This window comes from Rutidosis leptorrhynchoides, chromosome 2 (assembly GCF_046630445.1).
Source record: "Rutidosis leptorrhynchoides isolate AG116_Rl617_1_P2 chromosome 2, CSIRO_AGI_Rlap_v1, whole genome shotgun sequence".
NCBI lineage: Eukaryota > Viridiplantae > Streptophyta > Magnoliopsida > Asterales > Asteraceae > Rutidosis > Rutidosis leptorrhynchoides.
Window position 1 is genome coordinate 333,595,889 of NC_092334.1, and position 16,214 is coordinate 333,612,102.

Here is a 16,214-nt window from a genome sequence, read left to right on the forward strand (position 1 = left end):
AAAACATGTTCTATATCTATATGATATGCTAACTTAATGATTTAAAACCTGGAAACACGAAAAACACCGTAAAACCGGATTTACGCCGTCGTAGTAACACCGCGGGCTGTTTTGGGTTAGTTAATTAAAACCTATGATAAACTTTGATTTAAAAGTTGTTATTCTGAGAAAATTATTTTTATTATGAACATGAAACTATATCCAAAAATTATGGTTAAACTCGAAGTGGAAGTATGTTTTCTAAAATGGTCATCTAGACGTCGTTCTTTCGACTGAAATGACTACCTTTACAAAAACGACTTGTAACTTATTTTTCCGACTATAAACCTATACTTTTTCTGTTTAGATTCATAAAATAGAGTTCAATATGAAACCATAGCAATTTGATTCACTCAAAACGGATTTAAAATGAAGAAGTTATGGGTAAAACAAGATTGGATAATTTTTCTCATTTTAGCTACGTGAAAATTGGTAACAAATCTATTCCAACCATAACTTAATCAACTTGTATTGTATATTATGTAATCTTGAGATACCATAGACATGTATACAATGTTTCGACCTATCATGTCGACACATCTATATATATTTCGGAACAACCATAGACACTCTATATGTGAATGTTGGAGTTAGCTATACAGGGTTGAGGTTGATTCCAAAATATATATAGTTTGAGTTGTGATCAATACTGAGATACGTATACACTGGGTCGTGGATTGATTCAAGATAATATTTATCGATTTGTTTCTGTACATCTAACTGTGGACATCTAGTTGTAGGTTACTAACGAGGACAGCTGACTTAATAAACTTAAAACATCAAAATATATTAAAAGTGTTGTAAATATATTTTGAACATACTTTGATATATATGTATATATTGTTATAGGTTTGTGAATCAACCAGTGGCCAAGTCTTACTTCCCGACGAAGTAAAAATCTGTGAAAGTGAGTTATAGTCCCACTTTTAAAATCTAATATTTTTGGGATGAGAATACATGCAGGTTTTATAAATGATTTACAAAATAGACACAAGTACGTGAAACTACATTCTATGGTTGAATTATCAAAATCGAATATGCCCCTTTTTATTAAGTCTGGTAATCTAAGAATTAGGGAACAGACACCCTAATTGACGCGAATCCTAAAGATAGATCTATTGGGCTTAACAAACCCCATCCAAAGTACCGGATGCTTTAGTACTTCGAAATTTATATCATATCTGAAGGGTGTCCCGGAATGATGGGGATATTCTTATATATGCATCTTGTTAATGTCGGTTACCAGGTGTTCACCATATGAATGATTTTTATCTCTATGTATGGGATGTGTATTGAAATATGAAATCTTGTGGTCTATTATTATGATTGGATATATATAGGTTAAACCTATAACTCACCAACATTTTTGTTGACGTTTTAAGCATGTTTATTCTCAGGTGATTATTAAGAGCTTCCGCTGTCGCATACTTAAATAAGGACGAGATTTGGAGTCCATGCTTGTATGATATTGTGTAAAAACTGCATTCAAGAAACTTATTTTGTTGTAACATATTTGTATTGTAAACCATTATGTAATGGTCGTGTGTAAACAGGATATTTTAGATTATCATTATTTGATAATCTACGTAAAGCTTTTTAAACCTTTATTGATGAAATAAAGGTTTTGGTTTGTTTTAAAATGAATGCAGTCTTTGAAAAACGTCTCATATAGAGGTCAAAACCTCGCAACGAAATCAATTAATATGGATCGTTTTTAATCAATAAGAACGGGACATTTCAGTTGGTATCCGAGCGTTGGTCTTAGAGAACCAGAATTTTGCATTAGTGTGTCTTATCGAGTTTGTTAGGATGCATTAGTGAGTCTGGACTTCGACCGTGTTTACTTGAAAAATGATTGCTTAACAAATTTTGTTGGAAACTATATATTTTTAACATGTGAATATTATGTGATATATTAATCTCTTAACGCGTTTGATATTATGTGATAGATGTCTACCTCTAGAACAAGTCCCATTGACTCACCTAATAATAATGAAGATTCAAATGTAAATTGGAATGATTCGTGGACTGATTCACAAGTTCCCGAAGAGGAACCGGAAGAAGAGTCGGAACCGGAAGAAGAATCGGAACCGGAAGAAGAATCGGAACCAGATGAAGAAATAGAACCGGCGGGGGAAATAATAAAACGGTTAAGTAAAAGAAAATCCTCAACCAACCGACCAAGGTTAATTATGGTCAATGGTGTTTCCGCCAAGGAAGCAAAATATTGGGAGGATTACCAATTCTCTGATGAATCGGATTCCGACGAGAATTCCGATGATGTTATAGAAATTACCCCAACTGAATTTAAAAAGGCAAAAGAAAATAATAAGGGAAAGGGCATAAAAATAGAGAAATCTAATTCCAACCCCGATGAACTTTATATGTATCGTCAACCCCCGAAGTCCTTAAGTTATAACAATGACCCGGGAACCTCTAAACCACCAGGTTTTTCTAAACCAATGTGGAAAATTATGGCTCGTATTAGGGGAACATCATATATCCCTAGAAACTTGGCAAAACGAACCAAAACCGAAGAAGAAGAAACAAGCGAGTCGGAATAAGATAGTTGTATTCGTGTGGTGTAATATATGTAATATAGTGTGCTTATGCTTTATGATATATGTAAAAATTGCTTGTATTAAATAAGTATTTTTTTTATGAAGCTAACTCTTGTCTATTTTACAGTATAAAAACACAAAATGGATAGACAACCCAATATTTTAAGAGACCTACCCGGAGACATGATTGATGAAATCTTGTCTAGAGTCGGTCAGAATTCTTCGGCACAACTATTTAAGGCGAGATCAGTTTGTAAGACATTCGAAGAACGTTCCAAGAATGCCTTGGTTTATAAAAGGCTTTCGTTCGAAAGATGGGGGATATCACATTGGGAAATCCATAAGTTACGATGTGTTTACTTTGACGCATATATTGCGGGGAACCCAAATGCTATTTTACGCAATGGGTTAAGAAATTATTTTGACTCAATATATCCGAATATTGGACTTCGTGATTTAGAAAAAGCGGCTAACATGCAACATAAAGAAGCATGTTATGCTTACGGATTAGTAATGTTCGCTTCTCACCAAAGTGAGAACAAGAACATCGGCCTACAACTATTAAACAAAACATTCCCACAAGTGACGGAGTCGGTAATTGGGGTAAGAAATGAGGTTTTTAGATTGTTACGGGACTGTTGGACATTACGTAACCCTCGTCCCTTTGACGACGTTACAACACGCTGTCTTATCAACGGCCATAACGGTTATGTTCCACAAGACCAGGGATGGGAAGTAGTCCTAGTAAAACCAGAATGCATGACTTGTTTCTGGACGTATGAATTACGTGTCTTTATTGCCTTTGCTGAACAACTTGTGTACTAGCTAGAATTATCTTCACAACTATCTTGTATCAAAGTTATTGTGTGCTATATTTCATGCTTTATGTAAAATAAGCGGTATTGTAAGTTTGTAAAATATTATATAAAAGTTTGAACGCGAAATATTATTATAATCAGTTTTTCATATAGAATTGTAGTAGTTGAATTGTATATTAGCTACTAAGTATGAACTTAACGGGTAGGTACTACCCGAATTTAAACTTATAAAACGCTAATATGAAGAAAAAGCTTTTATAAATGAGTTCATATTATGCTACGAAATACTATTAACTACTCTTAATATTCTGTATGATTAACTTGTTCCATTTGACTATTTTGAAGGAAATGGCACCGACTACTCGACACACCGTGAATATGAATGAAGAGGAATTCCGTACTTTTCTAGCTTCAAACATAGTCGTAGTACAGGCTGCGCTACATACCAACAATAACCTTGGATCTAGCAGTACAGGAAATCGTGTAGGATGCACCTACAAAGAATTCACTGCCTGCAAACCTTTGGAATTTGATGGAACCGAAGGACCGATCGGATTGAAACGGTGGACCGAGAAGGTTGAATCGGTGTTTGCCATAAGTAAGTGTACTGAAGAGGACAAAGTGAAGTACGCTACGCATACCTTCACAGGTTCTGCGTTAACATGGTGGAATACCTATCTAGAGCAAGTGGGACAAGACGATGCGTACGCACTACCGTGGTCAGCATTCAAGCACTTGATGAACGAGAAATACCGTCCCAGAACCGAGGTCAATAAGCTCAAGACAGAACTTAGAGGGTTACGAACCCAAGCATTTGATATTACCACGTACGAAAGACGATTCACAGAATTGTGCCTATTGTGTCCGGGAGCATTCGAAGATGAGGAAGAGAAGATCGACGCGTTTGTGAAAGGATTACCGGAAAGAATCCAAGAAGATATAAGTTCACACGAGCCCGCCTCCATACAACAGGCATGTAGAATGGCTCACAAACTAGTGAACCAGATTGAAGAAAGAATTAAAGAACAGACTGCTGAAGAGGCCAATGTGAAGCAAGTCAAAAGAAAGTGGGAGGAAAACGGTGATAAGAATCACCAATACAACAACAACAGCAATTACAACAATAATCGCAACAATTATCCCAACAATCGCAACATCAATCGCAACTACAACAAATGGCCCAACAACAACAACAACAACAACAACAACAACAACAACAACAACAACAACAACAGCAACTACAACAATCATCCCAACAACAATAATAACCGCAACAACAACAACAATCAGAAGCAGCTATGCCAAAGGTGTGAAAAGAATCACTCGGGGTTCTGCACCAAATTTTGCAACAAGTGTAAAAGAAATGGTCATAGCGCGGCGAAGTGTGAGGTCTACGGACTAGGGGTTAATAGAACGAAAGGAACAAATGGTGTCGGAACGAGTAATGGCGGAGCAAGTAGTGTCGGAGCAAGTAGTGTCGGAGTAGTTTGTTATAAATGTGGAAAACCGGGCCACATTATTTGAAATTGCCCGAACCAGGAGAACACGAATGGACAAGGCCGCGGAAGAGTTTTCAATATTAATGCGGCAGAGGCACAGGAAGACCCGGAGCTTGTTACGGGTACGTTTCTTATTGACAATAAATCTGCTTACGTTTTATTTGATTCGGGTGCGGATAGAAGCTATATGAGTAGAGATTTTTATGCTAAATTAAATTGTCCATTGACGCCTTTGGATAGTAAATTTTTACTCGAATTAGCAAATGGTAAATTAATTTCAGCAGATAATATATGTCGGAATCGAGAAATTAAACTGGTTAGCGAAACATTTAAGATTGATTTGATACCAGTAGAGTTAGGGAGTTTTGATGTGATAATCGGTATGGACTGGTTGAAAGAAGTGAAAGCAGAGATCGTTTGTTACAAAAATGCAATTCGCATTATACGAGAAAAAGGAAAACCCTTAATGGTGTACGGAGAAAAGGGCAACACGAAGCTACATCTTATTAGTAATTTGAAAGCACAAAAACTAATAAGAAAAGGTTGCTATGCTGTTCTAGCACACGTCGAGAAAGTACAAACTGAAGAAAAGAGCATCAATGATGTTCCCATTGCAAAAGAATTTCCCGATGTATTTCCGAAAGAATTACCGGGATTACCCCCACATCGATCCATTGAATTTCAAATAGATCTTGTACCAGGAGCTGCACCAATAGCTCGTGCTCCTTACAGACTCGCACCCAGCGAGATGAAAGAACTGCAAAGCCAATTACAAGAACTTTTAGAGCGTGGTTTCATTCGACCAAGCACATCACCGTGGGGAGCTCCTGTTTTGCTTGTCAAGAAGAAAGATGGTACATTCAGGTTGTGTATCGACTACCGAGAGTTGAACAAACTTACCATCAAGAACCGCTACCCACTACCGAGAATTGACGACTTATTTGATCAACTACAAGGCTCGTCTGTGTATTCAAAGATTGACTTACGTTCCGGGTATCATCAAATGCGGGTGAAAGAAGATGATATTCCAAAGACTGCTTTCAGAACACGTTATGGTCATTACGAGTTTATGGTCATGCCGTTTGGTTTAACTAATGCACCAGCTGTGTTCATGGACCTTATGAACCGAGTGTGTGGACCATACCTTGACAAGTTTGTCATTGTTTTCATTGATGACATACTTATTTACTCAAAGAATGACCAAGAACACGGTGAACATTTGAGAAAGGTGTTAGAAGTATTGAGGAAGGAAGAATTGTACGCTAAGTTTTCAAAGTGTGCATTTTGGTTGGAAGAAGTTCAATTCCTCGGTCACATAGTGAACAAAGAAGGTATTAAGGTGGATCCGGCAAAGATAGAAACTGTTGAAAAGTGGGAAACCCCAAAAACTCCGAAACACATACGCCAGTTTTTAGGACTAGCTGGTTACTACAGAAGGTTCATCCAAGACTTTTCCAGAATAGCAAAACCCTTGACTGCATTAACGCATAAAGGGAAGAAATTTGAATGGAATGATGAACAAGAGAAGGCGTTTCAGTTATTGAAGAAAAAGCTAACTACGGCACCTATATTGTCATTGCCTGAAGGGAATGATGATTTTGTGATTTATTGTGACGCATCAAAGCAAGGTCTCGGTTGTGTATTAATGCAACGAACGAAGGTGATTTCTTATGCGTCTAGACAATTGAAGATTCACGAGCAAAATTATACGACGCATGATTTGGAATTAGGCGCGGTTGTTTTTGCATTAAAGACTTGGAGGCACTACTTATATGGGGTCAAAAGTATTATATATACCGACCACAAAAGTCTTCAACACATATTTAATCAGAAACAACTGAATATGAGGCAGCGTAGGTGGATTGAATTATTGAATGATTACGACTTTGAGATTCGTTACCACCCGGGGAAGGCAAATGTGGTAGCCGATGCCTTGAGCAGGAAGGACAGAGAACCCATTCGAGTAAAATCTATGAATATAATGATTCATAATAACCTTACTACTCAAATAAAGGAGGCGCAACAAGGAGTTTTAAAAGAGGGAAATTTAAAGGATGAAATACCTAAAGGATCGGAGAAGCATCTTAATATTCGGGAAGACGGAACCCGGTATAGGGCTGAAAGGATTTGGGTACCAAAATTTGGAGATATGAGAGAAATGGTACTTAGAGAAGCTCATAAAACCAGATACTCAATACATCCTGGAACGGGGAAGATGTACAAGGATCTCAAGAAACATTTTTGGTGGCCGGGTATGAAAGCCGATGTTGCTAAATACGTAGGAGAATGTTTGACGTGTTCTAAGGTCAAAGCTGAGCATCAGAAACCATCAGGTCTACTTCAACAACCCGAAATCCCAGAATGGAAATGGGAAAACATTACCATGGATTTCATCACTAAATTGCCAAGGACTGCAAGTGGTTTTGATACTATTTGGGTAATAGTTGATCGTCTCACCAAATCAGCACACTTCCTGCCAATAAGAGAAGATGACAAGATGGAGAAGTTAGCACGACTGTATTTGAAGGAAGTCATCTCCAGACATGGAATACCAATCTCTATTATCTCTGATAGGGATGGCAGATTTATTTCAAGATTCTGGCAGACATTACAGCAAGCATTAGGAACTCGTCTAGACATGAGTACTGCCTATCATCCACAAACTGATGGGCAGAGCGAAAGGACGATACAAACGCTTGAAGACATGCTATGAGCATGTGTTATTGATTTCGGAAACAGTTGGGATCGACATCTACCGTTAGCAGAATTTTCCTACAATAACAGCTACCATTCAAGCATTGAGATGGTGCCGTTTGAAGCACTTTATGGTAGAAAGTGCAGGTCTCCGATTTGTTGGAGTGAAGTGGGGGATAGACAGATTACGGGTCCGGAGATTATACAAGAAACTACCGAGAAGATCATCCAAATTCAACAACGGTTGAAAACTGCCCAAAGTCGACAAAAGAGCTACGCTGACATTAAAAGAAAAGATATAGAATTTGAAATTGGAGAGATGGTCATGCTTAAAGTTGCACCTTGGAAAGGCGTTGTTCGATTTGGTAAACGAGGGAAATTAAATCCAAGGTATATTGGACCATTCAAGATTATTGATCGTATCGGACCAGTAGCTTACCGACTTGAGTTACCTCAACAACTCGCGGCTGTACATAACACTTTCCACGTCTCGAATTTGAAGAAATGTTTTGCTAAAGAAGATCTCACTATTCCGTTAGATGAAATTCAAATCAACGAAAAACTTCAATTCATCGAAGAACCCGTCGAAATAATGGATCGTGAGGTTAAAAGACTTAAGCAAAACAAGATACCAATTGTTAAGGTTCGATGGAATGCTCGTAGAGGACCCGAGTTCACCTGGGAGCGTGAAGATCAGATGAAGAAGAAATACCCGCATCTATTTCCAGAAGATTCGTCAACACCTTCAACAGCTTAAAATTTCGGGACGAAATTTATTTAACGGGTAGGTACTGTAGTGACCCGAACTTTTCCATATTTATATATATTAATTGAGATTGATATTTACATGATTAAATGTTTCCAACATGTTAAGCAATCAAACTTGTTAATACTTGATAAATTAAAATATGTTTCATATAGACAATTGACCACCCAAGTTGACCGGTGATTCACGAACGTTAAAACTTGTAAAAACTATATGATGACATATATATGGATATATATATAGTTAACATGATACTATGATAAGTAAACATATCATTAAGTATATTAAGAATGAACTACATATGTAAAAACAAGACTACTAACTTAATGATTTTTAAACGAGACATATATGTAACGATTATCGTTGTAAAGACATTTAATGTATATATATCATATTAAGAGATATTCATACATGATAATATCATGATAATATAATAATTTAAAATCTCATTTGATATTATAAACATTGGGTTAACAACATTTAACAAGATCGTTAACCTAAAGGTTTCAAAACAACACTTACATGTAACGACTAACGATGACTTAACGACTCAGTTAAAATGTATATACATGTAGTGTTTTAATATGTATTTATACACTTTTGAAAGACTTCAATACATTTATCAAAATACTTCTACTTAACAAAAATGCTTACAATTACATCCTCGTTCAGTTTCATCAACAATTCTACTCGTATGCACCCGTATTCGTACTCGTACAATACACAGCTTTTAGATGTATGTACTATTGGTATATACACTCCAATGATCAGCTCTTAGCAGCCCATGTGAGTCACCTAACACATGTGGGAACCATCATTTGGCAACTAGCATGAAATATCTCATAAAATTACAAAAATATGAGTAATCATTCATGACTTATTTACATGAAAACAAAATTACATATCCTTTATATCTAATCCATACACCAACGACCAAAAACACCTACAAACACTTTCATTCTTCAATTTTCTTAATCTAATTGATCTCTCTCAAGTTCTATCTTCTAGTTCTAAGTGTTCTTCATAAATTCCAAAAGTTCTAGTTTCATAAAATCAAGAATACTTTCAAGTTTGCTAGCTCACTTCCAATCTTGTAAGGTGATCATCCAACCTCAAGAAATCTTTGTTTCTTATAGTAGGTTATCATTCTAATACAAAGTAATAATCATATTCAAACTTTGGTTCAATTTCTATAACTATAACAATCTTATTTCAAGTGATGATCTTACTTGAACTTGTTTTCGTGTCATGATTCTGCTTCAAGAACTTCGAGCCATCCAAGGATCCATTGAAGCTAGATCCATTTTTCTCTTTTCCAGTAGGTTTATCCAAGGAACTTAAGGTAGTAATGATGTTCATAACATCATTTGATTCATACATATAAAGCTATCTTATTCGAAGGTTTAAACTTGTAATCACTAGAACATAGTTTAGTTAATTCTAAACTTGTTCGCAAACAAAAGTTAATCCTTCTAACTTGACTTTTAAAATCAACTAAACACATGTTCTATATCTATATGATATGCTAACTTAATGATTTAAAACCTGGAAACACGAAAAACACCGTAAAACCGGATTTACGCCGTCGTAGTAACACCGCGGGCTGTTTTGGGTTAGTTAATTAAAAACTATGATAAACTTTGATTTAAAAGTTGTTATTCTGAGAAAATGATTTTTATTATGAACATGAAACTATATCCAAAAATTATGGTTAAACTCAAAGTGGAAGTATGTTTTCTAAAATGGTCATCTAGACGTCGTTCTTTCGACTGAAATGACTACCTTTACAAAAACGACTTGTAACTTATTTTTCTGACTATAAACCTATACTTTTTCTGTTTAGATTCATAAAATAGAGTTCAATATGAAACCATAGCAATTTGATTCACTCAAAACGGATTTAAAATGAAGAAGTTATGGGTAAAACAAGATTGGATAATTTTTCTCATTTTAGCTACGTGAAAATTGGTAACAAATCTATTCCAACCATAACTTAATCAACTTGTATTGTATATTATGTAATCTTGAGATACCATAGACACGTATACAATGTTTCGACCTATCATGTCGACACATCTATATATATTTCGGAACAACCATAGACACTCTATATGTGAATGTTGGAGTTAGCTATACAGGGTTGAGGTTGATTCCAAAATATATATAGTTTGAGTTGTGATCAATACTGAGATACGTATACACTGGGTCGTGGATTGATTCAAGATAATATTTATCGATTTATTTCTGTACATCTAACTGTGGACATCTAGTTGTAGGTTACTAACGAGGACAGCTGACTTAATAAACTTAAAACATCAAAATATATTAAAAGTGTTGTAAATATATTTTGAACATACTTTGATATATATGTATATATTGTTATAGGTTTGTGAATCAACCAGTGGCCAAGTCTTACTTCCCGACGAAGTAAAAATCTGTGAAAGTGAGTTATAGTCCCACTTTTAAAATCTAATATTTTTGGGATGAGAATACATGCAGGTTTTATAAATGATTTACAAAATAGACACAAGTACGTGAAACTACATTCTATGGTTGAATTATCAAAATCGAATATGCCCCTTTTTATTAAGTCTGGTAATCTAAGAATTAGGGAACAGACACCCTAATTGACGCGAATCCTAAAGATAGATCTATTGGGCTTAACAAACCCCATCCAAAGTACCGGATGCTTTAGTACTTCGAAATTTATATCATATCCGAAGGGTGTCCCGGAATGATGGGGATATTCTTATATATGCATCTTGTTAATGTCGGTTACCAGGTGTTCACCATATGAATGATTTTTATCTCTATGTATGGGATGTGTATTGAAATATGAAATCTTGTGGTCTATTATTATGATTGGATATATATAGGTTAAACCTATAACTCACCAACATTTTTGTTGACGTTTTAAGCATGTTTATTCTCAGGTGATTATTAAGAGCTTCCGCTGTCGCATACTTAAATAAGGACGAGATTTGGAGTCCATGCTTGTATGATATTGTGTAAAAACTGCAATCAAGAAACTTATTTTGTTGTAACATATTTGTATTGTAAACCATTATGTAATGGTCGTGTGTAAACAGGATATTTTAGATTATCATTATTTGATAATCTACGTAAAGCTTTTTAAACCTTTATTGATGAAATAAAGGTCTTGGTTTGTTTTAAAATGAATGCAGTCTTTGAAAAACGTCACATATAGAGGTCAAAACCTCGCAATGAAATCAATTAATATGGAACATTTTTAATCAATAAGAACGGGACATTTCATGGTATCTGTGGGGACTTCCCAAAGACATCCAGGGAAATGTCACTTCTTCGAAACCAGCAAATGTCCCAGAAGCTATGCGCATGGGCGCACACCTTGATGGATTAAGTTATCCGTCAAAAGCCAGAGAAGGTTCAATCAGAATCTGGAGTAAGTGATGGGAAGCAAAAATGGGATGGAAGCAAGGGTAAAGGTTTTGATCAGAATCCAGTCAAGAGGCATGAGCACTTTAGGGGAAACAATGAGGGGAGAAGTCCTAACCCTAACTACAAAGGTAGCCTACCTCAGTGCAAGAGATGCTATAAGCATCATACTGGGTACTGCAATGTGGTGTGTGAGAAGTGTAAGAGGACTGGACACATCGGCAAGGATTATAAGATCAATATTTTAGCTGTGAAGGCGAACCCCAATGCGCTAAGGAAGTGCTTTGAATGCGGCCAACAGGGTCACTTCAAGAATGAATGTGCTAACAAGAAGAAGGATGGCGGGCCTGTACATGGGAGAGTCTTCAGCTTGAATGCCAAAGATGCTCGTGAGGATCCTGACTTGGTTACAGGTACATTCACTGTCAATAAACTATTAGCTTCTGTCTTGTTTGATACTGGTGTCGATAGGAGTTATATGTGTAGACATTTTTGCTCTAAGTTAGATTGGTCATTAGTACCTTTGGACGAGAATTATCTTGTTGAGGTAGCTAATGGAAAATTTAAGAAAGCTGATCAAATTTGTCGTGGAAGTACAATTAACTTAGCTGGCATGGATTTTAAGATTGATTTGATACCCATTAAGTTGGGAAGCTTTGACGAGATAGTTGGTATGGACTGGATGTCGAAGGTGAAAGCAGAAGTTGTCTGTGGAGAGAAGATTATTCGTATACCTCGCCAGAATGGTGAGCCGTTGATAGTTTACGGAGAGAGATGTAGCCCAAAGCCGAACCTTATTAGTTGCATGAAGGCACAAAAGGTCATGAAAAAGGGGCGTTTTGCTATCTTGGCACATGTAAAGAAATTGGTCTGAGGAGAAAAGCGTGAAGGATGTGCTGTTTGTAAGCGAATTTACTGAAGTTTTTCCAGAAGAATTACCGGGATTACCATCGTCACGATCAGTGGAGTTTCAGATCGATCTAGTGCCAGGAGCTGCACCTGTAGCTCGCGCACCTTATCAACTTGCACCTTCCGAAATGCAATAGTTACAGAGTGAACTACAAGAATTGCTAGATCGTGGATTTATCCAACCAAGTTCATCACCTTGGGGCGCTTCTGTTTTGTTCGTGAAGAAGAAGGACAAATCTTTCCGTATGTGTATCGATTACCACGAACTAAACAAGTTGACAATCAAGAGCCAGTATCCCCTTCCCAGGATTGACGATCTACTTGATCAGCTGCAAGGATCAAGCGTTTACTCCAAGATTGATTTGCGATCTGGTTATCACCAGTTGAGGGTGAAGGAGGGCGATGTCCCTAAGACTGTGTTTCGAACTCGTTATGGTCATTATGAGTTTCTAGTGATGCCATTCGGTTTAACTAACACACCTGCCGTGTTTATGGATCTCATGAACCGCGTGTGCAAGCCGTATCTAGACAAATACGTCATCGTATTCATAGACGATATCTTAATCTATTCTAAAAGCGAGGAAGAACACGAACGCCATCTTCGACTCGTGCTTGAACTCTTGAGGCAGGAACAACTCTATGCCAAATTCTCCAAGTGTGAATTTTGATTGAAGGAAGTTCAATTTCTTGGTCATATTGTGAGCGATCAAGGTATTAAAGTCGATCCCGCAAAAATTGAAGCCATTAGCAAGTGGGAAACCCCCACTGCTCCTACTCATATCCGCCAATTTTTAGGCCTCGCCGGTTATTATCGTAGATTCATCGAAGATTTCTCTTTGATTTCACGTCCTTTAACCGCGTTAACTCACAAAGGGAAGAAATTCGTTTGGGCGGCCGAACAAGAGTTGGCATTCCAAACCCTGAAGCAGAAGTTAACCACCGCACCTATCTTATCCCTTCCCGAAGGTAATGATGATCTTGTTGTATATTGCGATGCCTCAAAACATGGTTTTGGGTGCGTATTGATGCAACGAAAGAATGTTATTGCTTACGCCTCTCGACAATTGAAGATGGTGCTTTTGGTTCCGTAAAGATAGTGTCTCCACAATTTAAGTGCAAAGACAACGGCTCCAAGTTTGAGATCGTGCGTCAACTGAACATGAGACAACGACGGTGGATCGAAATACTGAACGATTATGATTGTGAACTTCGTTACCATCCTGACAAGGCAAACGTAGTAGCCGATGTCTTGAGCCGAAAGGAGAGAATGTTACATCTTCGTGTCCGAGCCTTGAACATCACCATCCATGCAAATCCCAATAGCAAAATCCGCGTAGCTCAAGATGAGGCTCTAAAAGAGTAGAATATCTCTCAAGAATGCTTGAACATTCTCGTCTCTCGATTCGAGATTAAGGAGACTGGACTCCGATATTTCGCCAGAAGAATTTGGGTGCCTAGTTATGGGGATTTACGAAGCCTTATTCTAGACGAAGCCCATAAGTCACGGTATTCGATTCATCCAGGAGCTGGTAAGATGTACCACGATCTCAAGGAGCAATATTGGTGGCCAAACCTTAAGAAGGATGTTGCTACCTATGTTGGAAAGTGTTTAACTTGTTCCAAGGTCAAAGCCGAGCATCAAAAACCATCTGGGTTAATTCAGCAACCCAAAATCCCGCAATGGAAGTGGAAAAGAATAACGATGGACTTCATCACGAAACTACCAAAGACAGTAGGCGGTTATGATACCATCTGGGTTATTATTGACCGTCCCACCAAATCCACTCACTTCCTAGCCATGAAAGAAACCAATACAATGGACAAACTTGCACAACTGAACATAAAGTAAATCGTATCTCGTCACGGCGTACCTTATCAATTATTTCTGAACGAGATGCCCGTTTCGCTTCTAGATTTTGGCGTTCCTTACAAGAAGCCTTGGGAACCCATCTAGACATGAGTACCGCATATCACCCACAAACCGACGGACAAAGCGAACGCACGATTTAAACCTTGGAGGATATGTTACGAGCTTGTGTTATTGATTTCGAAAAAGCTTGGGAAAAGCATTTGCCTCTAGCCGAATTCTCTTACAACAATAGTTATCACTCGAGTATTAATACCGCAACTTTCGAAGCTTTATATGGCCGTAAATGTCGTTCTCCTATTTGTTGGGCCGAAGTAGGTGATAAGAAAATCACTGGACCCGAACTCATCCATGAAACCACCGAGGAGATTGTTTAAATTCAAGAAAGGCTCAAGACGGCCCGTGATCGCCAAAAGAGCTATGCCAACCTTAGACGTAAAGATCTCGAATTCCAAGTGGGTGACCGTGTAATGCTAAAAGTCGCACCTTGGAAAGATGTAATCTGTTTCAGAAAGCGTGGGAAGCTAAATCCGCGATATATTAGTCCTTTTGAAATCTTGGAGCGTATTGGACCCGTTGTTATCGTTTAGATCTTCCGACTCAATTGAGTTCCGTTCATCCCACTTTTCATGTGTCAAACCTGAAAAAGTGTCTTGCCAAACCAGAACTTTTCATACCACTTGAGGAGCTTACGATTGATGACAAACTCAACTTCGTGGAAGAACCTGTTGAGGTCATGGACCGTGAGGTCAAGACTTTGAAGCACAACAAGATTCCAATCGTCCGTGTCTGTTGGAATGCTAAACGAGGGCCCGAGTTCACTTGGGAACGAGAGGATCAGATGATGCAGAAATATCCTCACCTTTTCCCGAATAAACCGTCTACCGCAGCTTAAAATTTCGGGACGAAATTTTTTTTAACAGGTGTGTAATTTAACGACCCAACTTTTTCGACTTATAATTATATTTATTACTTTCACGAAACTGCGTATTTGTGCGTACTGAGCTATATTGTGTTCGGGGATACTTATTCATGATTAATTACTTTCATTCATATCTTACAATGTGTTATTAAGTGTGTAATCACTTAACTTGATCCTCAAATGCTTTTATGACCGTTAGTGTCACTTGTCGTTTAAAACGAGCTATGTACTTTGTACACGCTAAACTTTTGTCATAATTGGAATATTATGACTACGTAATACTAATTGTTATTTTCTAATGACAATTACTTGGCTTATTGGTCGCTTAATTACGCTTAGTATTTTACTAATGCACACTAGTTAGTCTTAATGGACTTTTTACCTTAATGGACTTAGACCCACCCTACTCTAGCTAACGGACTTTTAAGTTAGCCCAATTTTAATGGATTTATAATCCATTAAGATGTATGACAAAAACCCATTAAGTTAAGCCAACATACTAGCATTTTTGTGTGCCACTACTACACATGTTGCATGGGATCCCAACATACAAGCACCACCTTTGTACCACCACCATACAAAAAGCAAAATTTGTCCCCTTGTCCCCCCCCCCTTGGCCGTCAGTTTTGGAGACACCCACCACCACACTATAAATTCAAGCTTGATTTCTCCATTTCACACTTCATTTCATTCTCATTTCATTCTCATTTTACACAGACTTG